This window comes from Ursus arctos, unplaced genomic scaffold (assembly GCF_023065955.2).
Source record: "Ursus arctos isolate Adak ecotype North America unplaced genomic scaffold, UrsArc2.0 scaffold_10, whole genome shotgun sequence".
In the NCBI taxonomy this organism is placed as follows: domain Eukaryota; kingdom Metazoa; phylum Chordata; class Mammalia; order Carnivora; family Ursidae; genus Ursus; species Ursus arctos.
Window position 1 is genome coordinate 10,486,175 of NW_026622764.1, and position 27,587 is coordinate 10,513,761.

Here is a 27,587-nt window from a genome sequence, read left to right on the forward strand (position 1 = left end):
TTTCTAAAATCAAGATAAAACATGCATTAAATGAGTGAGGGATTAAACTGACAAAGATTTGCAAACTAGCAAGTGCCTGACAGTAACCACTCACCAAATATTATTTTCTGTTTCCATCCCAAACACCTCTGATTGTCCAAGAAGAGACAGTAGTAGATATGATTTGTTTTTTCATTGCATATTGTAAAACATATTGATAGCAATTTCTCTTTGTTACAGGTCTAGTTCTATGGTTCCATATTCAGGAGCAAATAGACTAAATTTTTCAAATACCACATCTGGCTCTAAGATCAAAGAAAGGAAGTTGGTTCTGATATTAAGAAGGCTTCCAGATCAGGCAGAGCATGACTCTATGGTCATCCTTTCCTTATTGTCATACTGAATTAGAGAGTTTGGTTCATTCATTCAAAAACCATTTATCAAGCATATATGAGCAATATGAGAATATAATATAAAGAGGACAAAATGGCTCCTGACCTCAAACACCATCATCTAGCCAGAGAGAAAAGACATTCACGAATGATACAAATATAAATATAAATATACAGTAGTCCTACAAAGAATGCAATCAATATAAGGTGGGCTTTTTTATTTTAGCCCCTCTCTTGAAATTAAGTGAAAGGAAACAAAACTCCTCTTTCATACTCCGAATACTCTGGACACTAACTCTGTGGGCATTTTCCACACACCAAGCAATTCCAGTTGGTACCTACCAACTGGGTGTTCTATGGTTGAATTCGGTTCTGACACCATCTACCTGTAGTGCCAGACCTCACAGGTTAAAGGCTCAGTCCCATAAGACAGCCCCCATATCAGATGCCAACCACAAGTCCAGGTTATCTATCACCTGTGCTTCTGACCGACTTGCTATAAACCAGAGGTTCCCACAAGCCGCTCCTCAGATTTGATACTTTGTTAGAATGGCGCACAGAACTGTGGAAGATCGTTTACCTACTAGATCACTCATTTATTACAAAAGGAAACACCTCAGGATCAGCCACATAGAAGAGATGGATAGAGCAAAGTGTGGCGGCTGGTGCTCAGAGCTTCCGTGCCCATTCCAGGTGTGCCACCCTCCCAGCATCTCCACGTCGTCAGCAATCTAGAACCTCTCCAAACCTCTTCAGGTAGAGTCTCTTATGGAGGCTTCATTACGGAGGCACGACTGATTAAATCATTGGCTATGAGTGGTTAGTTCAACCTCCAGCCTCTATTCCCTCCTCAGAGGTCAGGGGGGTAGAGCTGAAAGTTCCAGTCCTTTCATTACCTTCTTGTTTCCCTGACAACTAGGCCCCATCTTTAGAGGCTTTCCAAAAGTTGCCTCACGAACATAAGCTTGGGTCTGGTTGAAAGGGGCTTGTTATAAACAACGGAAGATGCTCCTTTTACCTTCATCACTCATTTCACCTAGGAAATTCCAAGGGATTTAGGAGCTCCATGCCAGGAGTGGGACAAAGACCAAACATACATTTCTCATTACAAATCACAGTATCTATTAAGTCAAAATTCTGACACCAGACTTCTTGGGCATATTCTCTGAGAAGATGCTGGAGGCTGCACTGGGTGGGTCTAGAAGTCATCAAAACATACAGATCTAAATCTCTCTCTCAAGCACATGTAAACACGTAACCTACTTTTCACGCCTCATTCTCCTCATTTGGAATTTCCACTGATAATATCCTTAGCCTAATAAATTGGCCTTCCATTCAATTCTCGTGAGTGTTCTCCTGCCTGGAAACTTTGCCATGTCCATGCTATCTATCATAATTTTTCCCCAGACTTAGGGTCTATGTTTCTAATTTCTCATAGCAGGAGAATTCATATTTGAGGAAATTGAGAGATTTATGAGAGAGAGAGAGAGAGAGAGAATGAGAATAGGAGACTGAGTTTGTGAGTGAGCCTTGAAAGTTCTTATAAAATTTAAGATGCATTTTATGGAGTCAACAACAGTTAAAGGCTTGTACAAGTCCTACAATAAAGAGGTATATAAAACAAGCTAATAATCCCCCCTCCAATCCTACTCCCCTGAAGTCATGAAATAATTTGTATTATAAATCCTCTACTCACAATGATCTATAAAAACATAAACACACAGATCTATTTTTGCAAATGTTTCCAGACTGGGTAAAATATAACAAGGAAGCCCCCTTATTTTAAAAGGGGGAAATTCATGATATTTTGCCATTCAACATCCTTGACTCCCTATATGCTTTTAAACACAGGGATGAACTTCTAAACACAGGAAGAAATTTAGGTAACTTATTTTTCTTTTTACATGCTTAGTTCATCTGAAGTGGAGGGAAAATCCCACATACCAGTGTGTTGTTCCTGCATAATAGACAGACTCTGCCATGACAACTCCAGAATGCAGAAAAGTAGCCCCACGTGGTCCTGTCAGCCCCTCTTTACCCAGGGTTCAGCTCCCTTCTCCCTGAGGATTATAAAGCCCAGTTGTGAATGTAAGAAAGCCTTGGGTATGCTTCCCCTCGGCTTCTCCAAGCCTTCCCAAGGCTGCACTGACAACTCACGTACTCTGCCATCTGCTCTATCTCCCTGTCCTTTTCTCAACTTCGTTCTCGTTTTCTCTAATTATCCCAACAGCATGACTTGGTATCTGGATGGAACAGATAACCCAGCCTGGTTGTAGTGAGTCCACAACAATTTCCCAGAAGCTGTCCTTCACCCAAATACTAAAACTCGTGCCAATCAACACAAAGGTCTCTTAACTTTATAAATTGTAACCACTCAGTGATTTTCTGAATCTAGAAGGCCAGGAATGCCAAAAGAAATCACCAAAAGCTTTGGTCATAGAAGTTTGGATCATTTTCCTAGGGCCTTATTCCTAAGTGATAGCTGTCTAATCAAATTGAAAAACACCTACCACTTTTACAATTACAATTAAATAATGTTACACAGCAGTCCATGAAATAAGGCGAGGATTTTGTGCCCATAATCCAAAGACAGGGGCGCTCTCGGCTATTCTTTGCTGGCCTGTAACTCTTTCCTCTGGATTGCAGGGACAGGAAAGAGAAGGCCCACGGAGGGGCGGGATGGGATGGCTGCTGCTGGGCAACCTCACTCCATAGCATCTACCTTAGTGAATCCCCCCTGGATCAGAGTCTGGGCCTCTGTTTCAGTCTCAGAAATCAGACTTTCTCTAAAGCCCAGAATAGGTCATTCTCAGCTAGATGCATTTGCTCGGCAAGCCCACAAGAAGCTGATGTGTAAAACCCATCTTATGAATTTACACTCAGAAATAGATTCATAAAGGGAAGTAGTGCATCCCCTAAGTATCGTGTGGGTACCCGAATTACAGTCCGTGGTTGTTTGATAAATCTGGAATCAGCAGAGGGGGCATCAAACGGCTTTCAGCAGCGCTCGCCATGAAGACAGCACAAGCAGTGGTTCTCCAAAGAAAAGCATCAAAACTCACCCAGAGGGCTTGTTACAAGAGACTGCTGAGCCCCACCTCCAGAGTTTCTGATTCAGGACAGGATTGGGGCTTGTATTTCTAAAAAGTTCCCAGGAAATGCTGAAGCAGCTGATCTGGGGCCACATTTGCAGGAGTGTGGACAGCAGTCCCCTCCCCCCCCCCCCCCCCCCACTGCAGCAGCCTTTCCAAGGGGGCTTTCTTAGGCCCCCAGGGCTGCTGTAACAGAATACCATGGCTGCGTGGCTAAAACAACAGACATGCAGTTCCCACAGTTAGGAAGGTTGAGAAGTCTAAGATTAAGGTATCGGCAGACTCCGTGTCTGGTAAAAGCCCGCTCCCTGTTCACAGCCATCTTTTCTCTGTGTCCCCAAATGCTAGAAGGAGCAAGGGATCTCTTTGGGGTCCCTTTTATAAAGGCGCTCATTCCAAAGGCTCCACCTCCATATACCACCATAGAAGGGGCTAGGTTTCAACATATGAATCTGGGGGGAGGGAGACATAAACATTCTGTTGATAGGGATTTTAGCTCAAGTCCAGTGAAAAGACTTTCTTTCCCTCGACTCAGCCAAACATAATACTGTTGAATGAGGTCATAAGGGTAGGGTTCTAATGCAACAGGGCTGAGCCCTTCTAAGAAAAAGAAGACAAACCACAAGTGTGTGCACACAGAGGAAAGACCATGTGAGGACACAGGAAGGAGGACAGTGAAGGACAGTAGAGTTTGCCATTCCAAACTGTGTCTCTTTGGCACGGGGACTATTTGAAGCTGGTTATTTTTAAGAAACAGCAGACACAAGTGAAGCTCTAAAAACGGAGTGGAAGTTATTACCCTTGGGAAGCGATATTCACATCTATTAGGGAAATCTCCATTTGAAAGTGTATCTCCTTCCCTGTACCAGAAAGAGGGGGATGGCTCCAAGTCTCTAGAAACTTTTCAAGTATAGTTGACACACATTGCCTTGGTTTCGGGTTACAACACAGTGGTTAAATCTCTAGCAACTTCTCAACAGAGAAGGCAATGACTTAGATATGCAAAACATTACCTTTGTACACCAGGCTTTTCCTCCCATAACTACTCCCTTGCTCCAACATCTTCTCCTGTCATTAGCTGAGATGGGATTTAAGGTGAGGGCTCCAGTCACCTCAGGGAGTTACTCAGCTTTCCTGGGTTTCTCCCATGTATACAGGAGGTGTACATGTTATCAAACTTCTGTTTTCCTCCTATTAATCTGCCTGATGTCCACTGAATTACTAGATCCACCAAAGAACCTAGAAGGGCAGAAGGAAAAACCTGCCCGCCCCCACAGTTGGGGCAACCCCAAAGGTACCTTCACTGGCCCGACCCTGCCTGCTTAGGACTGTCGCAGCTGAGAGATCTGGCATGGAGTCAGCGGGAGGTAAGGATTCTTAGGTCAGTCACCTGGTGGAAGAGAGTGGTGAGAGTCCTTTTTTGGTTTTCTAAATTTAGATCAGCACGAGAAAATATTTATGGAACTAGTTCCTTGGGTACAGCAACTCTGGTAAAGATTTGTTGTGAGTACTCTTGGTTTCCATTGATCCTTTTCCTGCCAGAGATGGTCACTGTTTTACTTTGTCTGTTGTGTCATTTGTCATAAGAAGGAGGATCATAGGGCAGAACGCAGGTATGTGCCCTGATGACCTGCTGTTCTAGCCGGCCTCACAGATCGGTGTGTTCACTGTCCTCATCAAACCAGCATCTGTTTAGACCAACTCTGCTATGGGTTAAGGTACATATGAGGTAAAGGTTCCCAAGGGACGCCTTGAAAGCCAAAAGCTGCAAAATTGGTGGGCACGGGTGAACACTTCGAAACTTTTAGAGCATGTGCCACCTAACTCAGACTCTCGTGTTAGAAGTTGGACACATAATGGGTTAGACTGACCCTGGGTCACCCGCCAACCTCAAGAAGACTTCTGTGCATCGAGGCACACTGTAAGACACTACATGCTCCCCAACCCAGCCCAACCCAGTGGCACATCCCTCTTTGGTATTCGTTTGGCTCTGAGACCCAAGGCTTGGCTCACGCTGTTACTGTGCATGTAAGAAAAACCAGAAGAGGTTTTCCTTTTGTCTTGCTCTGTGTCTTGGGAATTTGGCTTTGTGACCAGCAAGAATATTCTCCCTGGCCTCTGCGAGTCAGAGGATGCATCTTGCAGACAGCTGACTAGACTGTGGGTCAATAACAAGAGGGGATCATGGGAGCCAGTTATAGCCAGTTGGTCAGAGCACAGGTAAAAATTTCGACTTGTGATGCCAATCAGCATTCCCTTTATCCAATTGTGCCAGCTTACGGAGGAGTTTGTCATAAGGGGCCCTGGTCCAGAAGGACTTTTGTCATCTCAACCTTTGTTGTCTTGTTAGTGCTGGATAAGTCCCATTCCAGTAGCAACTACTCAGCGTCACAGACTAAAGGGGTCTCACATTCTCGTGGGAAACCAGAGACACCGTTTGCACTATGCCATTCTCACCGCCAGTGACAATGAAGTCTGCTTTCTGAGGCTACCCCTGGGAGCGAACTCCTGGACTTGTGAGGGCTGCATCTCTTGTAGTCTCCTGAGGGGACAGCTCTGAGGGGTGTCCATGGTTAAGCTATCTTATTGGTGTAAGTCGTTACTGAGATTAAAATAAGATTCTGCTTGTCAATGGCAGGCAGATGATGGACCCTTTCAATTGGATGCCCTTCTGTATGTATCTAGATAAGTATCACCCTAAACAATGGTCTTATTGGTACCTATGAAAAAATCAAATTAAAAAAAGGAATATAACAACTAGCCTTGGGGACTCCCTTAAAAAACATGGAAGAATAGAAATTAGATTAAGAACAGTAATTTGAGTCCACACCTAACATAAATTCCCCTTCTCCATACTCTTATTTACCCCAATATCCCCAAGTCGGTGTCCCGACCCTCTGGAAGATTTTTTGGATCTCTGGGCCCCTGGTCTAAAGCCCTCCTCTTTCTCAAAATCCAGCTCTAACACCTCAGCAAATTCCCTTAGACCCCAAAACTCCTCCAACTTCCCTGGAAAATCCCATAAACATTCAGCTGCCTGTTTTGACTTCCCTCTCTTTACAGGTCACTCGTGTAACTACTAAGAGCCAGGTAGTGAATTTAGCAGAAGCACCTGAGATGGCCCACAGACTAGCTCTGCTGTCCCTCACAATTCCTCCCACCTTCTCTGTAATCAGGCCCTGCCAGCTCCAGGCCTTCGTACACAGTGTTCTCTGCAGATGCATCTTGGACCCCCAAGCAGAGAACTCATGTCCCTCGGACAGCACCAGACTTTTTCAATTATAAAGCTCTTTGACCTCCACTTTTAGAAGATCCTACCAAATTTATAAAGGGATTAGAAAGATTAGTGGCCATTCACAACCCCCACTTCACAGAGGAAACAGATGACCAACTTTTTCCTAGGCCCTCTACAAATGATCAGCTGGAAACCAATGTTTAGGTGCTGATAAAAGCCAATGTTGAATTATGCTTTCAGGAAGGAGAGCATCCAAAGTCCCATTTTAAAACACTTTATATAGACTTTTAAAAGACATAATGCATTAAACCCTGAAGTTCTAGAACACAGAAATCTTTCATTCCCATCTTAGCTGGAATGGAAGTCTTGTCCCTGATATAAAGAAGCAAACTGAAGATGATTTAATTGGATGAGCAGGTCAGTCCCTTGATATTCAGGCTGCAATCCAGTTCTCTGGGGCATTAGAAACAACTGTGCTGTCTTAGCAATCTTTACAAAACCAGAATTGTGGCTCTAGAAGCAATTCAAACCTCCCCTATTCATCCCAAAATACTTCTAGGTGCCATAAAACACCAGGACATTGGAAACAGAACTGTCTTGCACTTACAGGAAAAATTTAAATAGTAATCACTCTAGACCTCCGATAACTGGCAAAAATACCCCAAAACTCCTTGAAGAAAAGTTGGATACTTTCTCTGTACCTTTATGATGTAGATTTTCTACCTCCATCTGCTCTAGAATGTAAGGGCCATTTTCTGAAATGCGAATTTTAGGGAGATGTTCTCAACAGAAGGGAAAAAAGGAGGGAGGCTGTGGGAAGGCGAAGGTATTTGGAAAATAGGCTACTGAAAAATCTTAAATGGCTTCTCCAGAAATATTAGAAAAATCTTTAGCCATCTGAGCAGGAAACCTTAATATATTCCATGTGCCAGAAACACAATTTGGATCCAACTGCTCTTTTATGAATTAGTACGTTTTGCATTATTAGACCTGTTTCACGGCTAAAATTTGAAAATGAAAGCTGTAAGATCTGTCTGCAAGTGTAGGGTTATGTTTGTCTATTATATGTATGTTACAGATGTGTCATATTTTTCTACCTCTGGATGTTATTGCCAAAATTAATTTGTGAAGAGCTCTAAAATTAATTGGCTTAAAATTAAGCACTTATAAATTAAATATTCCTAAAGTTCTCAGAAACATAACGAACTCAAATGCAAAAGGTTTACAAGGTCTGGGAAACTACTCAATATTAAAACTAGTTTAAATTTGTCGGTTTAATTAAAATAGGTCTTCAGAGTTATCAATATTCAATATAATACTTTTATTCTACCAAGGCTTACTAAATACATTTATTAACTCGGCCAATTTTGACAGCAAGAAAAATAGCTCGGAATGATGGCTGACTATGTCTAATGTCTCATGAAATTTTTGTGAGTAGTCTAAACATATTGCTGGAATTTACATAGATGTAAGTGGGATAAGAAACTTTAGGTGAAGATTATTGTGAAGACTTCTTCACAATAATTATAGTTTATGGTATGTGTACTTAAAAATAGCTTCCACGATCTTCTAGCTAACTCAAAACTTTCCAGTTTTGCTGAGTTCTGGGAGTGTTCTGGTATCAACAGTTACTCTCTCATTACTTCTTTGACCCCAATACTGCTGTCCCTGAATGAGATCATACACATTATCCGAAGGGTAAGATTAGGGAAAGATACATGCTAATATAGATTGAAGGCTTCTCGGGTACTACAAGCAACCTTCTGAAGTTGGAGAATACTGCTGGGCTCAAAGTATCTTCTGGAGAGGGGTTCTCTTTAAATGTTTACAGATTGTAGATGGGCCGAAACCAGCCATAACCACCCAATATCTGGGCAACTGAGGGAGTATTCATTTGATCTCTTGGTTTATTAAAAACTATGGGGAAGCTAAAAAATCCTAGAAAAGTTGGCAAGGTAACTTCAGATGGAATGCATATGTTATTACACAAACTTATTAAGTACAAATCCCTTGAAAAGAAACTTTAATATTAAAGAAATTATAATATATCCCAAGGAGAATTCTAGTCTCAATAAATGACAGCAAATATAAGTACTAGATCACTATTGCCTTTGGTCTGGCATCTTTGCAAGAGGAAATTATACACTCAACTAGTCTGACTCCTATGTGACTTTCAACCTTTCTACACTCTTCTTAGAGCACGGAGAATCTGGAAACTCCATTCGTTTTAAAACTAATGGCCTCAATCTGCAGATGGTCCCAGGAGAAAAGGAGTTGAACAAGCATTGCTCAGCTCCCTTCCCGGACAGTGGGACTCCATTCTTGCCAAATTTCTTACTTCAACTTAAGTTCAGAGATGGAGTGATTTGACAATGGCATTCAAATACTGTTCATCTTATCTTAAAAAAAAAAAAAAAATCTGTTATTCATTCTCCCTGAATGGCAGAAGCATGATTTAACTGAATATTCCTTCAAAACTCTAGCGACTCTTATGTTGGGGACAATTAAATACTAGCACCTCCAGAAAAGACTCATCCTATGAACTAGAAATACAAAATATTGTTTTTCTCGGCTTCCTCTGTGTCATTCTGAAAACTGTCATATGTGAAAGAAAAACCATTATTTTTAATGTCAAATATACTTGATTTGTTTGTATCAGAAAGTATGTCAAAGTTCACATGAACTTTGGTCTTAGCAAAGCTTTTTTTTTTTTATCGTGAGAAGGCATGACATGAAATGCTGAAACTAACTTTACTAAAATATTACTCATCCCAACATAAACGTCTGTCTTGAGGCACCCTACGGGCTTGCCTATTACCGTGCCAAATAAAAGAGGTCAAACAGTACCAGAAAGGCAGGGATGAAGCCACGTGGCCTAGAAACAGATTCCTGGCCCAGAAGAAAAAAATGGGAAGAGTTTCTCTGTCAACCATTAAAAGTCATCAACGTCAGATTTACAAATATTTCACCAACATCTTATATCCTGCCAAATGGACTGATACGCCATTTCTTCTTGCCCAATACTCCAGTGGAGTGAAACTATCTCCCAGGGCAATAAGCTCTAGTTTTACCAGCATGTGAACACTGATGCTAACAAAGGAAAAGAAAATCTTATTTTCTAGGCCTCTTTTGGGAACAGCAAAGGCTATTGGTATTTAGAAAAAAAACAGTTCCATGCTGAGCAATGGAAGGAAACACTGTTCTATGCACAGGCTGCACACCTGTGATTTGCACCTATAACAGCTGGAAAAGCCTCCACCTGTCACCCCAACTCACGCTTTTCCATGATGGCATGAACTGACAGCAGTGATTCTGCCCACAAGGCTGATTCAAGTCTTGTCGGCTGTCATCGCCAAGTTCTCAGAACCAGAGAACTGAGTCAATGCCTTGTTAAAAGGCTTGGACAAGGTTGGAGGGCAGAATACAAAATTTTTCTCTACTATAAAAAAACTTGTTAACAAAATAGAGCTGACTCTTGAAACTGCTCCAATCCTAGAATATCACTCCAAAACACTTCAACGGGGAGGAGTTAATTCTGAAACATACTTCAAGAATACTCTTGGTGGTGGAGTATTATTCTGCCATAAGAAGGAATGAAGCACAGATACCTGCTACAACAGGTGAACCACAAAAAAATCTTATGCTAAGTGAAGGAAGCCAAACACAAAAGTCACATGTTCTATGATTCCGTTTATATGAAACATCTAGAATGGGAAAATGCAGACACAGAAGGTAGGCAAGTGGCTGCTACAGGCAGGGGAGAGAGGGGAAGGAGGAGTGACTGCTAAGAGTTTTCTTATGGGGTGATGATAATGTGTTGGAACTAGAGAGAGGTGACAGCCCTATGAATGTACTAAATACCATTAGTACATTTTTAAAATTTATTTATTTATTTGAGAGAGAGAGAGCACGAGCAGGGGGCAGAGGCAGAGAGAGAGGGAGAAGCAGACTCCCCACTGAGCAAGGAGCGCAATGTGGGGCTTGATCCCAGGACCCTGAGATCAGGACCGAGCCAAAGGCAGATGCTTAACCAACTGAGCCACCCAAGTGCCCCGCCATTAGCACATGTTAAATGCCATAATACATTTAAAAATAGTTAATGGTTAAATTTTAGGTTATGTAAATATTAACTCAATTAAAAGAATATGGTTTGCCACATAGATGTTGTAAAGCATTCATGCTAAGGCTCTTTAGTTACAAGCATGGATGATGCTAATTGATTTGTGCCTGGCATCTACACATGTATCTGTCTTCTCCAAAGGACAGTAATAACCTCCATGAGGTAGGGACCATAGTGTCTGGTACCTACAAGATATTCAATATTGTGGATGAAAAAGGAAAAGAATCTATAATGATTTTGGCCAAGCTCTACATGTCTCTATCCAAGCAAGAAGATGCAAAAAGCAGATAACTATGAAAAGTTCCAATGCTTAAGAATGAGATTCTGTGAGCCTCAAACCTGGCAATTACCCTTAGGGAGAAATTTACAGGGTCTTGGAAACCTGAAGGAATTCTTTTGAAAATGTATTTTTGCCTAGACATCATTAAAATTTAAACAGAGGTTCATAACCCTTTTCTTGCTCACGGTTATCACTAATGTTCACTTTGCAAAGATGGCCTCACTAATAGAACAAAGGAAATGTCTTGACATGAATTTAATTTGAAGACTCTTAGAGAATTATAGAGGTTTCTTGACAGAGGTTTCCTGGAGAAGTCCTGGCCGGTCCGAATGTATCTGCTACCTCATACCTGGTTAGTTAGCAACATGCTGCCACTAAATAAAAATTTTAAATTGGCTGAGTGTCAAAGAGCATAGAGAGGCTATGCTCATTCACCATTCCACAATTTTAACTTCTTACTCAAGCCAAAGAAAAGCAGGCTTTTTTGGATACATATTGCAAAGCCAGATTTGGGTGGACTTATTGTTCTATTTGCACATTTTTTTCTTTTTTCTTTCAATAATTTTTATACTAAAAAAATGAGAGAAAAAAGTGACAATTTTCTGCAAAGATAATTATCTTCTATGAGAAGGAAATCAATTTCTAGTGCAATAAAATAAATTGTACCCCCTGATGATGTAACTTTTGTGACTATCAAATACTGTGATTTCTCCCTCTAATGCCCCACTTTCCTGCTACTTTTAGCTCTATTAATTAGGAGAGAGAAGACTATAGAATTCAGAGACAAAAGAGACCCCACAAATCCTGAGAGAGAGCATGACCTCTGCTTCCGGCTTCCCATAAGATCTTGCACACTCAGATTTCTATCTTAGGATTCCATGATCAATAGAACTCAATCTTAGAACTCAAGATGCCAACCACTGCAGTTTCCTAGACATATCATGCCATTTCATAGCTCCACGGCTACATTCATGGAACTGTAGCCTTCTAGAATATCCTCCCCAGTTTCCTTTGACTGGCTGACTCACAATCATTTCCTAAGTCACCACTGAGGTATCATCAAGTCAGGCAACTCAACTGGCTCCCACGGCACCCTGGCTATCTATCTTACCTACCATATTGTATTGAAATTACTAGTTTAAGTGTCTATTTCCTTTACCAGACAAACAGAAAAAGGAAACACAGTAATTTTTTTAAATATTTTATTTTTCTGAGAGAGAGAATGAGGGGAGCAGGGGCAGAAGGAGAGGGAGATGCAGACTCCCCGCTGAGTAGGGAGCCCGAAGCTGGGCTTGATCCCAGGACCCCGAGATCATGACCTGAGCCGAAGGCAGACGTTTAACCAACCGAGCCACCCAGGCACCCCTGAAACATAGTAACTTTAATAGCAGAGAAACTTTAATAGCACAGAAACCCCCCCTTAACCAAGTAATCAAAGTAATGTCACCAGTAAAGAGACAAACAGAAACATGTGCCTCCCCATAGAATATATTGAGGACACAACACAGTTCTGTGGTATTCCTGCCAAAAAAATGTATAACTTGGGGTGCCTAGGTGGCTTGCAGTTAGTGAGGTCATGAAAGACTAAGTCCAAGAAACTGTTCCAGACTGAAGGAGAATAAAAGAACATGAAAAGTAAATGCAACGTGTGACTCTGAATTAGAGCCTGGACCAGAAAAAAAAAAAAAATTTCTTTTGCTATAAAAGACGTTAGTAGGAAAACTAGCAAAACTTGAAAGGCTTTTAGACTAAACAATAGTACTGTACCAATGTTAATTTTCTGCACAGTGGTTAATTAAGGGAACGCTGCCTTGTCTTTAAGATAAGTTGTTAGTGGGGCCTGTGGGTGGCTCAGTTGGTTGGGCATCCACTCTTGGTTTCGGCTCAGGTCATGATCTCAGGGTCATGAGATCAAGCCCCATGTCAGGCTCCAAGCGAGGAGTTTGCTGGAGTTTCTTTCTCCCTCTCACTCCGCCCCTCCCAGAACTCATTTGCTCTCTCTCTAAAATAAATAAATAAATCTTTAAAAAAAAAAAAAGGTAAGTTGTTAGCAACTTACTAAAATGATTTAGAGAAAATAATCATAGTGGTGGGGGATGACATACAATAAAGCCCACCACAATAAAATGATAATTTGGGGAATCAGTGAAATTATATGGACAGTCACAACTGTACTATTTTTACAATTTTTCTAGGACTCTCAAATTTTATCAAGATAAGCTTAAAAAATGTTTAATTACAAAAACCTGAAGAAAAACTTCCCTTTTAGATGAAAGCAATAATATATGGGATTAGAAACCCATATGCTATGTTCAGGGTAGATGAGAAAATCTGCAGTAATTACTTTTTTTCCCTTGCAGTAATTACTTTTAAAATGACACCAGTGGCTACACAGAGTGCTAATTGGAATTTGGCACAATTCCAGGTCACTGACACTATCTCCCAGATTAACCCAACAAACTGGACAGCAGAACAGTACAAGGAATTTTCTTTAGTTGTGTCGTCATACGTGAGAAGTACACTGCAAATAATACTGAGCTCTCTACTTGCTTTACAAATAAATATTTTTCTCACAGCCTTTACAAACTAAAACAAAAACAAAAACAAAACCCATCTCCACCTTAAAGGTAATCATCTCACAAATACGCTACACAAAAGGACAAGGGACAATACATTGTGCTAGGATTACAATCTGTAGTCAATGAGCGCTCACTGCCAGCAGCAGTATCATCTCTATGGGGTTGGTCATTTCAGAGCTGGCATTTTCTACAAGGTTAAATTAACTGTACTAGCTACAGGGCTATGAAACAAAAAGAATAAGACTTTGTGTCTGCCATCAGGAAGTCTACCCTGACATCTGAGGAACACGAACCTGCAGAGGTGAGCTGTGGGCCCAGGCATAACTGGAGACCACTGAGGGGTGGGAGAGCTGCAAGAACTCACAAGGGAGCTCTCTATAAACACCTCCTTGTAGGGGAAGGAATCGATTTATTGCCCAGCCACAGAAGACATATACAGGAAGGCAGAGTTCAACCCAACATAAGGAAACAATTTCCAGCGGAGCTCTCCAACAACACAATAGGTGGCCTTGCGAAGTAGTAAGCCTCACCACTGAGTATATTTGACTATATTCAGGATGTCCCTTCAAGTGCTACAAGAACCTCAGATCCTTACATCATGTAGACGCCAGCACTGAGGTCAGGTTTCTCAATGCAGCATCCCTGGCCTCTGGCCACTAGATGTTACAGTACCCCCTCCCTGTTGTGACAGCTAAAAATGTCTCCAGTCATTGCCAAGTGTCCCCTGGTGGGGAGGGGGGGCCAAAGCTGTCCCCAGCTGAAGTACTCCAAACAGCAAATTTCTGAGTCTGTGTGTTGAGAAAATGGAATACTATAAATTTCAGAGGGCGGGCCTAAGGTAGTCAGAGGACTTATGAAGGTAGGATTGGAGAGAAGTCTTGGAGTAAAATAATTCTGAAGAAAGGTAGAGGAAACAGTGAGCTTTCTTGGATAAGGATGGTAAGAGTCAAGGTGTGAAACAGGTAGGAAAGAACAAGACTGTAAGAGGATCATTAGGAAGCCGGCTGGCCAAGCACAGGGTTCAACATTACATAAAGCTAGAAAAATCTGTAATGTTGAAATGTGTTGAAAGAATTTCCAATCGAAAGTAACGGTGGCTTAGATTTGCATCCATGACCTTTCCGTGTCATAGGAAAATTAAAGGTGAATGTAGTCCTGGAAGAGACAATACTCTGGAAGAACGATGGGTGACACACCATATTATCTACTCCTCTACTTTCAAAAAATATTAAATGCTTGCTTTCTTATCTGCCATTTCTCTCTGCATGTGAATGACACAGATATGATTCTCATTTTTCTTTTTAGAGAGAAAGCGTGAACAGAGGTGGGAGGGGCAGAGAGGGAGAGAATCTCAAGCAGTCTCCACACCCCTATAACTCTCATTTTAAAGTCCACATCGAAGGGGCACCTGGGTGGCTCAGCTGGCTAAGCTTCCCACTCTTGATTTCAGCTCAGGTCATGATCTCAGGGTCGTGAGATCAAACCCCATGTGAGACTCTCTCTCCCCCTCTCCCTGTGCCCCTACCCGCCCCCACCCCCGACCACATGCTCACGCTCTAAAAAAATAAAAAAATAAAGTCCACATTGAAGAGAAGCTGAAGGCAAGTGAGTGGGTGGGGGGTGTAGGGAAAGGAAGAGAACAGCAGTCACCAGACACTGGACTAAAACGCATCACGTTTCCTGAAAGATGGTAGAATGTTAACAATCTGCAATATTCAAGCAACACCCACATACCAAGAAGTTTGGAATTTCCAACTGTATGGATCACCAATACTTCACTCTTTGTTTTGTTTGGTTCAAACTGGGCATGCAGCATCGCTGGGGGGCAAAGCTTGATCAAGGCCGGCACCAGCCTTCAGAACCAAGCTCCCTTCCAGCCGGCTGGTTGTCCTCTTGGCATGGGGCTCAGACGTCCTCAGAAAGGCTCAGGAAGGGCTCCCGTTCAGAGCTGGAATCTTGGGAGAGTAGAAGGCCTATTTCCAGTGAGTCTCTTCTAGGTAAGCACCGGCTGCCAGAGCAGGCAACTCACATTCCTGAGGCCCCTGGGGGCTGAGATGGCGGGAGTGTCCCCCTGCCCGCTGGCAGCTGAGGCGGGCTGGTCCTAGCACCCCTTCATCTGTGCACTCAGGGGCGAGAGACTGCAAACACCCTTCTGCTGATTCCTGGGTCCTCTGCTGTTTAGAAAAAGGACAGTCTATCTAAGCAGTTACTCAGGGGCAGGAAACTGCTGGTTTCTACGAGAAGCCTATGGAACCACCTCCAAATGGTCCAAATGAACCTTTTCTCAATAATTCTTCCCCTGCATCCAAACAAAACAAAACAAAACTTCTGAAGTGGGCCCTCCAATTGACCTTTGCCAGGTTCTTTATGGATTATGATTGCACATCACTCTCTAGAGTTCTCTACCATCTCCACTTTATCTTTCAGGGCATATGAGAAGGTACTTCACCTTCACTTAGGCTCACATTCACTAAAATATTTTTATTTTAAAAGAGAGAAAGAGATCAAAATATTTACATTTAGAGAAGACTTGAAATAAAAGCGTGACCAATGCAAATGAGTTTGTACAAACGGAGAGCTTCCAGTCCGGGCCTCCTGCTGAGCCAGCCACTAACCAGCAGCACCTGCGGCCAAGCGTCTCACATTAAAAGGAGGCGCTTTCTTGCGGGCTAAGAGAAAGTTAGTGAGACTGTGAGCTTTGGCCATTATTTCACAACTGAGTTAACCTTTATCCCAAGGGCAACATTTTGTAGCTGTCTGCGAGTCAGTACTTTCTTTTCTTTCTTTCCTTTTCTTCTTCATTTTTTCCTCTATTTGGGTAAATTACCCTTGACATTCATGCCTGTGACTAGGGGGCGTAAGAACAAAGTTTGGGTCTGCGTCTTGCTGTTGTGAATAGCTGTCTGCTCTTTAAAAGGTAGAAATGGAAATAGAGTCACGAGACGTTAATTCGTTCAAATTAAAGTCACCAAATGATGGATGAGGCACACGCGCAGAATATAAGCAGCCATGGCACTTCAAGGTGGTTGAAAAACAGCACCATTCAGACGGGATTTGTATGTTCATTTAGTCTGACAAGGTACATCTCTTTCCTCTAGAATTAGCCTATTTGCTTGTCAGAAATACTTAGTACCACCGGCAGCAAGCATACACAATAGAACCATCACAAAAACATTTCTCACAATGCTTGAGATTGTGGAGACCACTGGCTCTCAAAGCAGGGTCCCCTGACCAGCAGCATCAGCGGGAACTTGTTAGAGCTGACTTTCGGGCCCCACCCAAGATTTAAGACATGGGGACCTCTGAGGGGGAGCTGTCCGTGCTCTCACAAGCCCTTCAGGGGATGGGGATGTGTGCTCCGGTGTGTCGCGGCCAAGAGGGCTGGAGTGGGGGCAGGGATCGGCTGCAAGCAGGCAGAAAGGAACTTCTGCGGGGATGCGAACGTTCTTCAGCTGAACTGCAGTGGCAGCTGCACAAGGCTATAAACTTCCTACAAATCACCGGATGGTCACTTACACGGGTGCGTGCTGTCTGTGAAGCACACACCTCGATAAAACTTAAAAATGTTTAGAAGAGTGCCTAGTTCACAGTGTTGGATGTTGGCTCTTATCACTGAAGCCATTCAAACAGATCTGTCAAATTGTACATGTTCTAAAAGGAACTCATCGCCTCTCAAAGTGCGAGGGTCACATTCTGCCTTGATGTCTTGAATGGGATCTGTGCTGTAACCCGTAATTGATTCAAAAAGTAAATCAGGCCCACGGCAATCATTCCTATTATGAAGATTTTACAGATGGGAAAACGATATGCCACAGAGTATAGTAATGTATCAACAGCAAACTGATCTGTAACCAATCCAGCTATTGCTCCATCATCACTCGCTTTCCTTTCAAATTACGGTGAACGTGGATATTTGCTCTAATTCATAGTAGCAGTCTTCATGATTGCCATCTCTTTCAATAAGCAATGACTCATCACAAACGTACTGATTGGGATAGAGGCAAGAGAAGCGATGCAAGACAAAACACAGGAAGAGCTAGATGAGGCTTTGGGTAGAACCTTAGCAAGCAACCACATCTCAGTGCCAAACCACATACAAGTAGGTATTTAACAATACTGATTTTGTTGACAACTGACAGTGCGGAACCTTCCTTGAGCGCTGTGCTCCCAGAAAACAGAAATGGTTAAAGACCCTTCCCGCTCTCTTGTGTCCAGTAAATGGTTAAATGCAAAGAGCCACTCTCCCCACGTGATGTAGACAAGACTTACTGTCCACTCTTCCTCATAAATCCCATTAGACTCACGAGGACTTCTCTGCGTACCTGCTTCTATGCAACCTGAGCCCTTCCTTTTAAAGATCTTATTTATTTGACAGAGAGAGAGTACGAGCCAGAGGAGTGGTAGGGAGAGGAAGCAGCAGGCTCTCTGCTAAGCAGGGAGCCCGACGTGGGGCTCTATCCCATCTGGGATCATGACCTGAGCCAAAGGCAGACACTCAACTAACTGAGCCACCCAGGTGCCCTCTTTCCTTTTCTTTAAGATATTTCTCATTAATAAACATTCTCCCTCTTGTAATAGCCTGAATAAAAGTATCTTCTCAATTATTCAATGCCTTTTGTTCTTGACACAGCAAATGTAACGAACAAGTTTGGCCGATGTTTCTATCCACTCTTGGTTAACAATGGTATTTGAAAGACTTGACATTTTACGATATTCTAGAATATACACGTATATGCACACATATACACATACGTGTATGTATGTGCTAGAGAACAAAAAGGAGAAGGTAAAATTAGTTTGCACATCCAACTGCCTACAACTCACCATCCAGGGCAGAGGTGGACACACTTTTTCTACAAAGGGCAGATAGAGAATGTATCTTTTGGGTTTCACATGTCATGTGTTAACTCAGAGTTTATGTTAACTCACATGTCAGAGTTTCTCCTTCTTACAAATAGTCCTTATATCCACAGAATTATTAAGTAAACCAGTGGTTTTTTTTTTTTTTTAAATAGCTATTTCAAAAATACCTACATATTTGAAACACCTGCGTAGGGTCACCTTTCTAAAATGTACTGTGCAAGTACTCCTTATATAAAGAACATAATTTAGCTTATTCTAGTTGAGACAGGTCCCTATAAGTCACAAGAGTATAGTTTTGTAGGGGATTGTTTTGGAGGGTGTCTTCTTCTAAGTCATTGGCCTTTCAGCTATCACTTCTGTTTCTCAGTCCTCTGCATCGCGCTGCTCCCTTCTAACTCCTAGTTTAAGAGGTCCAAAGGCATGGGGCGCCTGGCTGGCTCATTCAGAAGGGTGTGCAACTCTTGATCTCAGGGTTGTCAGTCCAAGCCCCATGCTGGGGGGGAGAGATTACTTAAATATAAATAAATCAAAAAAAATAAATAAAAAATAGAAGTTCCCAAGGCAGCATCTCCTATATTAGTCTACCTAATGAGTTCTGGGAAAAGCTAATACATACTCAATGAAAAAAAGGGAATCAATGGTCAATGTAAGTTTGAGAACTACTTCTGCATTCCATATTCCCTGCTGAAGATGCAAAATGAATATAAATCTAGTGAAGACTAAGAAGTCCTGAAGTAAAAAAAAACAATGTTAAAAACAACAACAGGGGCTCCTGGGTGGCACAGCGGTTAAGCGTCTGCCTTCGGCTCAGGGCGTGATCCTGGCGTTATGGGATCGAGCCCCACATCAGGCTCTTCCGCTATGAGCCTGCTTCTTCCTCTCCCACTCCCCCTGCTTGTGTTCCCTCTCTCGCTGGCTGTCTCTATCTCTGTCGAATAAATAAATAAAACCTTTAAAAAACAACAACAACAACAACAACAACAACATTGTTTCGGGCCACCTGTCTGGCTCAGTCAGTACAGCCATGTGACTCTTGATCTTGGGGTCAATGAGTTCGAGCCCCACACTGGGAGTAGAGGTTATCTTTTAAAAAATTGTTTAATTTAACTGACCTTTTCCCAAATTATCTGAAATAGAATATATTTTTTGAAGCACCATCATTCACATTGCTTGGCAAAATTGTCCTAAACATAATCACAGAGATCAACTAATTCTTAGAATTAGCTATAAATTATTAGAATTAGCTAATTATTAGAATTCTACGTAAATTAAGAGTCATTAAACTTCAAGTCATGAACTTAATAACACCCATTCAGTAATTTTCAAGTTTTTTCCAGTTATTCCAGGTTGAATTAAAAAAAAAAAATCTGTGGCGAGACACCTCCAGAAATCTGGAGTGTTACCCTATTAAAGAAATGCAGTTTTCTTGTTTCAGCTCCCTAGTAATAATGCTGCTCTATTTTATTTTTATTTTTTAATTTTTTTATGATGTTCAGTTAGCCAACATAGAGTACATCATTAGTTTTTTTATGTTGTGTTCAATGATTCATTAGTTGCGTGTAACTGGGTGCTATATGCAAATAATGCTGCTCTATTATTAAGTCCCCCCACCTTATACCCTTAATTTGTTGCATGATACAGGTAAAAGTAATTAATTGTAGTCTGTAGCCCCTATGTTTGTTTTCTCTTCAATAATCAATACTTTTCATTTCAGCTACTTTTAATTAGTATGACTTCTGTACCTTGTTATGTTTTTCAAATATGCTGCTAAATATATATGCAATGTATGTTCATTATTAAAAAATCAGATGTTGGGGTACGTGGGCGGCTCAGTTGGTTGAGTATTTGACTGTTGATTTTGGCTCAGGTCATGATCTCAGGGTCATGGGATTGAGCCCTACATCAGGCTCCGCGCTCAGCGGGGAGTCGCTTGAAGATTCTCTCCTTCTGCGCCTCTCCACACATATTCTCTCTCTCCATCTCTCTCTCTCAAATAAATAATCTTAAAACAATTATCAGATGTTAACAGAAGAGCATGAAGATGATTCTATTCAAATTAAGCAACTATTAATATTCCTAGATTCTACCTTCTAAGTTTGTTTCTTAAATAAAATAGTATCATATGTGTGTGTGCATGTGTGTGTGTGTGTGTGTGTGTGTGTGTGTATCACTTTAACCTATTTTTTCATGTCAGTGTAGTTCATATTGCATCTTTCCGTGTTAGTAAACATTGACCTAATCATAATTTTAATGGCTGCATATTAATATTCTACCATATGGAATGCCTTGATTTCTTTAATCAAATCCCTGTTGATGGACAGGCTGGTAGTTTCTAATTATTTTGCTAATATAAACAACACTATGATGAATATCACAGACATATATTTTTGGGAACTCATCCAATCAGTTCCCATGGTGGACTTTAGTCTGAGTACTCTTCCCATCCAAGTCATCCTAGGTGACAATGTGAGCCCCACTTTCTGTCCCTGGTATTGGCTGATGGGACTAAAAGATAGCAAAGCTCAATAATCCAGTGATCCACCAAACATCTAGGTGAGAGAAGATGAGATGGGCTAGTTCAATTCTCTCTCAGGATGAGGCAGCTTCCAGGGAGAGCATGATCTGGAGAACGGCTGACGAGGCCAAGACCTGTTGTCAATCTGCCATATGTAGTCCTCAGTTACAAGGCAGAAACGTACTCGACAGAAGAAGTGAAAGCCACGGACGGATGCAGGCAGACCACTGCAGAGACACTCAGTCATGTTAATGGGGGTGCACTAGAGCAAGGAGGGTCCAGAGGCTGCTCTTGATGGGCTTCTGATCACAGCTTTGCCATCAGAGAGCCTCAAGGTTAAGCTGTGTTTCTGATTTTGAGGACACGACCCTGGGAAGATTAATGTCTGTCCATCTCAAGTCCTTCATCTCAAAAACATGAATAACAGTAGTATTTACCTCATCGAAGATTAAACAAGAAGATAAACTAAAATGCCTCAGGCATACTGAGCACTCAATATATGTTAGCTCTCATAATTACAGTCTTATCATTATGATCTGAGCTATCCCTGGGCCCAGAAAGCGACCAGTTAATGCATTCCCTTGGGCCTGGATAACTGGCCTTTCCCAAAGGCCTCTGTACACACATCCTGGTAATAAGTTTTAGAAACTTGAGTCACTCTCCCATAAGCAAAGAACCTAACTAAAACAATTCCTTATGATAAATTCCTGGAGTTGGGGTGGCCAAGCCAAAGAGGAGTATATAGAATTCTCTTGGAGAAACTCCTAGTACAAGTTACTCATGCGGGACATTGGTATGCACTGATTTCTCTAAAGCTTGGTACACATGAACTGATGATATGTAAATGCCTTTTATAATAAGGCTGAGTTATCTATGTTCGAGTTCAATATGGGTCTCAGAAACAACCACCAGGACTGACAATGCACCGTCCCTCCCCACCACAGCTGCCACAGTGAGATCATTCTGGGCAAATCCTCAAGAATCCGAAGGGTGGGAGAAAGAGATGGCTCTACTAGCCAGTGCTTTAAAGAACAATGTGACTCATGTTCTATAAATCTATAAACCTTTTCCACTATCATGAAAGCCATGGGGTGGGACAATTTCTCCCTACTATACACCCACTCGTTCCCTTTCCCCCCCTTCACCCCTCAGGCTCTCTGCTTCAACTGCTGGATCTTAGAGCAACACTTTCTCTTTGGTTCTGAACAGAGAGTGAGTGAGAGGAACAGGAATGGAAAGAGGTGTAAGCTGGTGTGAAAATCTCTCAAGCCATTCTTAGAATGGGCTTAGGTCCTTATCTGCATCAAACAGTTAGCAACAAAGAATACGCAAAAAAAAAAAAAAACAACAACAAAAAAAAACCACATACCTAACAAGAGTTTACAGCAGTGGTTTTATAGAGGTATTCACCACAATCACAGGAGAAACATTTCACAATGGGTATGGTCAGGCTCCACCCAGACCCAATACTCTGCTGGGTTAAGAGTCATAATGAAAAAATTATAAATAATGGTTGCTTTAGGAGTCGCACCAGTTTCTTCTGAGTTCCATCTGTCTACCTGATATCTGGCATTATCTGGAAGAAACTGATATTAATAGTGGGCTCTCAAAGTCTACATAGGCTAAATATATCCACAGGAAGAAAAAGAAAAATTCAAACATCTTCAGTGATCTTTGTAACCTCAGGCTTTTATCTCAAGGATATTGAACATACATACTGTTTAGAAGTTTAGAATGGGAGCACAGGCGTCCTCACAATACATCAAAAACTTTAGGTGCACGTTGATGGGTTTTTCTATTCCTTAGCTGTCTTCTATTTTTGGAAGACATAATCCAAAGCACACCACTTACAGCATCTGAGCACTTTCCTTAAGATGGGTCAAAGGTCAAGGGTTTCAGGAGGGCCTCGCTCAGTTCCTGCAGAACACTGTGGCTTTGCTACTGACTTAAAATAGGGCCACAATTCTTCGTGTTTCAGTGTTAGGATCATAAACACAAACGACCACCTGAGACCACAGAGGACCGGATATGAGCTACTTATAGTAAAACTGAACCAGGGAACAAGAATAGCAGGAAAGCTGCCTATTTTCTTGTAGTAAGGTCCTTTGAAGTAAACTATTTATTAACATTATATTACAGTGCTTGAAACAAAAATCTTTGAAGACAGGTTATCCTTCTCTGCACAGTGGCCCACTGCTAACGAATTGTTTCCTTTTCCTCTGAGGTTTTGTTTTTCCTTTTGTGAAACTGAAACCCAGATTGTTTTCCTCCATCTATGAAACTAGCTAGCATGAAACACTCCTTCTGGCAAAAATGTCCATGGATAGAGCATTAAAAAGAGATACCACCCCATCACTTTCTACCACACAACATAAGAAAGCGTGCTTCTCAAGAAGCTGCTACTTCGGGGCGCCTGGGTGGCGCAGTCGTTAAGCGTCTGCTCAGGGCGTGATCCCGGCATTCTGGGATCGAGCCCCACGTCAGGCTCTTCCGCTATGAGCCTGCTTCTTCCTCTCCCACTCCCCCTGCTTGTGTTCCCTCTCTCGCTGGCTGTCTCTCTCTCTGTCGAATGAATAAACAAAATCTTTAAAAAAAAAAAAAAAAGAAGAAGAAGCTGCTAAAGTTCAGCAACTTCTCTAAAGCTGAAAACTAGGTTACAAGAAATGAAATCCAAGGAGTAAAAATGGCAAGATTGATTCAAACAGTGGGGTTTCATTTTTTATTTTTAAAAGCACACTCACCTACTGCAACCCCTACTTCATAGCTATAGACCGAAAGGCCTTACTTCAGCAAGCATTCTCTCACTTCTCACTAAGTCCCCTGAAGCCACCGGTGACAGTCACACTTGAAAGAAATGTCCCAAAGAAGAGCAAAGGGTGATATGGTTTATGTTTCCAAACCAATCATGAACTTAAGACTCTTCCCCCAGAAGTGGAATGAGAGGTGAAACTCCCAATGGGCCCACAGCCCTGGTAATATGCCACTGATGGCAGAAGCCTGGCTCACTCCCGAGAGGACCACTCTCTAGCTTGGGGTGTGCTGAGAAGAGAAAGGACAGTGTCATTGCTGGACATATGACTGCGTCTGTCTCAGTGTGGCTGGGAACGGCGGGAAGCTTTTCAAAATCTAGAAATACATCAAAGGGCTAATGCAGATTAAGCTCTCCTCCCTTTTTCCTGAAAGGCTCACTTTTGTTCCTAATATAAAGACTTAGATATTTCTTTAGATCATAAAGCAAGTTGTACTTTTAATGATGGATTAAAAATTATAAAAGTAAAAGATGGCTTGTTCTCACTGTTCGTTCTTTCTTTCTTTCTTTCTTTCTTTTTTTTTTTTTTTTAAAGTGATGAATGCAGGAAAAGACCAGTCTAGGGCAGATTCATCTCTTGCTGACCTTCAGGGATGTTGAGTATTGAGTAAGCCAAGTATGATGATCATACAAGGTCAAATTTGGATAATTTGGTCACTTTTTTGTTAATTCCTTTATTAGAAACATTAAATAATAAACATATAATAGCACCTAAGGTGTATAGCTTTAAAGATAATATGAATTTTCACTCTAAAGAGTGTAAGATGAAATAAACTTGTGCTCACACTGGTCTTTTGAAATAGAAAGGCTTGTTATGTCAACAGAACAACTCTTACTGAATGGATAAACACTTTCACAAAGAAAAAAAGCCCCCCCGGGCTCCCTACACTGCCTCCCCCCCTACCAGTTTTCCTCGATTTGCACCCATCCTTAGCTCCGTCCCCCTAGCCTAGGGAAGGAGGCAGTGCTCTTCCTGTTCGCCATTAGACATTGCACTTGAACCCTTGGCCTGTTCTCTACTCCTTCCTTCAACAACTGTGACCCTGCTTCATTAACTATACTGTTTTCCTCTCCATTGGCTCCTTGTCTTCAGCCTAAACACAAGCTTGAGTCATTCCCAGTAAGAAAACAAACTCTCCTTTGACTCTGCATCCCCTCTGATTTCTCCCTTCCCCTTCACCCCCCTCTGGTCTCCACCACGGCCACCTCCATTCTCCATCTTGCCTGACACAGAAAGGCTCTACTCCACTGACAGCTTATCTGAGGCATCCACAAGTGAGATATTTCAGGAGAAAAGACAGAGTGGTACAGAAATGTTCATAATAGAATGAAGAAACCGAGCAAGTCACATGGAGTTAGAGTCTCTAGATCTCAATTAGTTGTCCTTGGGAAACCACCATGGCAACTAGAAAGTTCCCAGGATCATGTCTCATAAAGGTGAATAAAAGTTTAGTCTTTGGTGTAAAATATATTTCCACAGCGCCGGTTAAATTTATTGAGTGACTGCTTTTTGCCAAGAATTATATAAGTGGCACATACGCATTCTCTCACTTAATTCTCACAATAGAGGGAATTATTGTTCTCATTTTACGAACCAGGAAACTGAGTTTAGAGAGATTAAGTAAGGCTACGATCACACAGCCAATAAATAAGTGTCTGCCTGACTTTAAAGCAGGTGCCTTTAGGCATTACTCTGTAAATTCCTTTTTAAAAAACAGACTTTATGTTTTAGAAGTTTTTTAGGTTTAAGCAAAATGAAGTGGAAAATAGAGAGGTTTCCTACATCCCCCTGGCCCCCCAACATGCAGGACCTCTCCCATTATCAACAAGCAAATTGCTTTCTGTATACAAACAGGTGGGAAATACATAATTGAAATAATAACTATAAAACCCAAAAGAAATTCAAGAAGGGAAGAAAGATCTTTCCATTTGTGGAAAGAGACTTAAGACCACAAAACCAAAAAATGGCTTTTACTTTAAAAAGGGAGAATAAAGGGACAAACTTCAGAATCCAGTCTTCACCTTCCCCCTTATTCAACTTCCCTGCCCCGACCCTCACCCGGGAACTCTGAGAACTGACCTCAGTGTCGTTTGATTTTGCTGTGAGAAACTAAGAAAGGTGATTTTGTGGGCATATGAATTTATACAGACAGTCCCTGACCTAGGATGGTCCCATTCGATTTTTCGAATTCATGGTGGCTTGAAAGTGGATATGCATTCAGTAGAAACCACACTTTGAATGTGAATTTGGCTCTTTCCCAGGCTAGCGAGAGGTGGTGCGATCTCTGGTGATGCCGGGCAGTGGGCAGCATAGCTCCCAGTCGGCCATACGATCACAAGGGTAAACAACCATGTGCTGACAACCTTCTGTACCCATGTGACCACTCTTTCACTTTCAGTACAGCATTCAATAAATGACATGGGATGGTCAACACTTTATTATAAAACGAGCCTTGTGTTAGATGACTTTGCCCAAATGTAGACTAATGTAAGCATTCTGAGCTCATTTAACGTAGGCCTGGCTAAGCTATGGTGTTCAGAAGGTTAGGTGTATTAAATGCATTTTCCATGTACGATATTTTCAACTGATGGTGTGTTTGTCAGCACACAACCTCCGTCCTAAAGGGAGGAAAATCCATATTTACTACATCAGCTTGTTATACTTGTACACACCAGCTGGTTGCCTCTGGATACTTATTTGTGATTTATACTCTGGCCTATATCAATTAGTCCATTTCCCCACCTGGAACATTGTTTGGCACATAATATGCACCCAACAAATACTTGCTCAATGAATGAATGAACCAACGAACGAACGAATCACAAACTTCCGTGGCTAGGCAAAATAACAGTGGTGTGTAGACAAGGACTTTTTCTTCCCAGCTTCTGCTAATTTTGAACTAGTGACTCGTAAAGATACTTAATATGTTTTTCCTTCTACACAATATTAGTGCTAATTAAATACAGTGTCAGTTATTATAACCCTTACAAACACATGCAGGTGGTCTACAGAACAGAATTACTACCTAAATGACTAAGGGATTAAATGACTAAGGAATCAAAGTATTTGAAGCTTGATATTTTCACTATCTTAGTTCCCAAAGCAAAATATCGATTCACAGGCAACAGAAAGAAACTGCCCAGTAAAGTGCAAAAAATATTATTAGTTGGTTTAAATCTCAAAATGCTACAAGATACTATTAAAAAATTATACAAACAGCATTAACTTTCTCTTCAATGCTGATTATTCTTTTTTCCTCTCTATGCAATGACCTTCCTGCACAGTATGTGCTATCATTAAAAAAAAAAAAAGAAAGAAAGAAAAAAGCCTAGGGAAATGAAAGGAACTGCTTGCTTAATACCAAAAACATTTTACTTGCAGAAGGAAGAGATAACAATGCAATAGAAAATACACAATAATTAAAATGTATGTGCTTTGTTGTTTCATTAGGGTTAAGTTTGTTTTAAAAACAAACCAAAACACAACTAATACACCGTTTGGGCTATTTTTTAGAGTTCTAGAGAAAAGAAGGAATCCTACACAGAGATTATTTAAAAATGAGTCCTATCTTTACCTGCTAGGTGGCTAGAAATAAAAAAGACAGACATCAGATGTTAACTAGACTTACCGTGGTGATCATCTCACAATACATACAAATACTGAATACCTGAAACTAACCTAGGTCTCTGTGTCAATTAAACCTCAATAACAAAAACGATAAG

General features: G+C 41.5%; 2 protein-coding genes across 13 annotated transcripts in view; one reads left to right on the forward strand and one right to left on the reverse strand.

The window, feature by feature from the left end:
* Nucleotides 1-27,587, forward strand: part of GGACT (gamma-glutamylamine cyclotransferase) — a 184,341-nt gene that overhangs the window by 74,110 nt on the left and 82,644 nt on the right. For 2 of the 4 annotated variants that reach the window (XR_008957595.1, XR_008957591.1), the window contains exon 3: nucleotides 1-27,192. This exon is cut by the window's left edge and continues 15,396 nt beyond it. The exons of the other annotated variants lie outside the window; for them this stretch is intronic. The gene's annotated coding sequence lies outside the window, so the exon portion shown is untranslated. Of the gene's footprint in view, nucleotides 27,193-27,587 lie in introns of those variants that run through there. 4 annotated transcript variants of the gene reach the window in all.
* Nucleotides 1-27,587, reverse strand: part of PCCA (propionyl-CoA carboxylase subunit alpha) — a 391,229-nt gene that overhangs the window by 24,863 nt on the left and 338,779 nt on the right. The window lies entirely within an intron of this gene.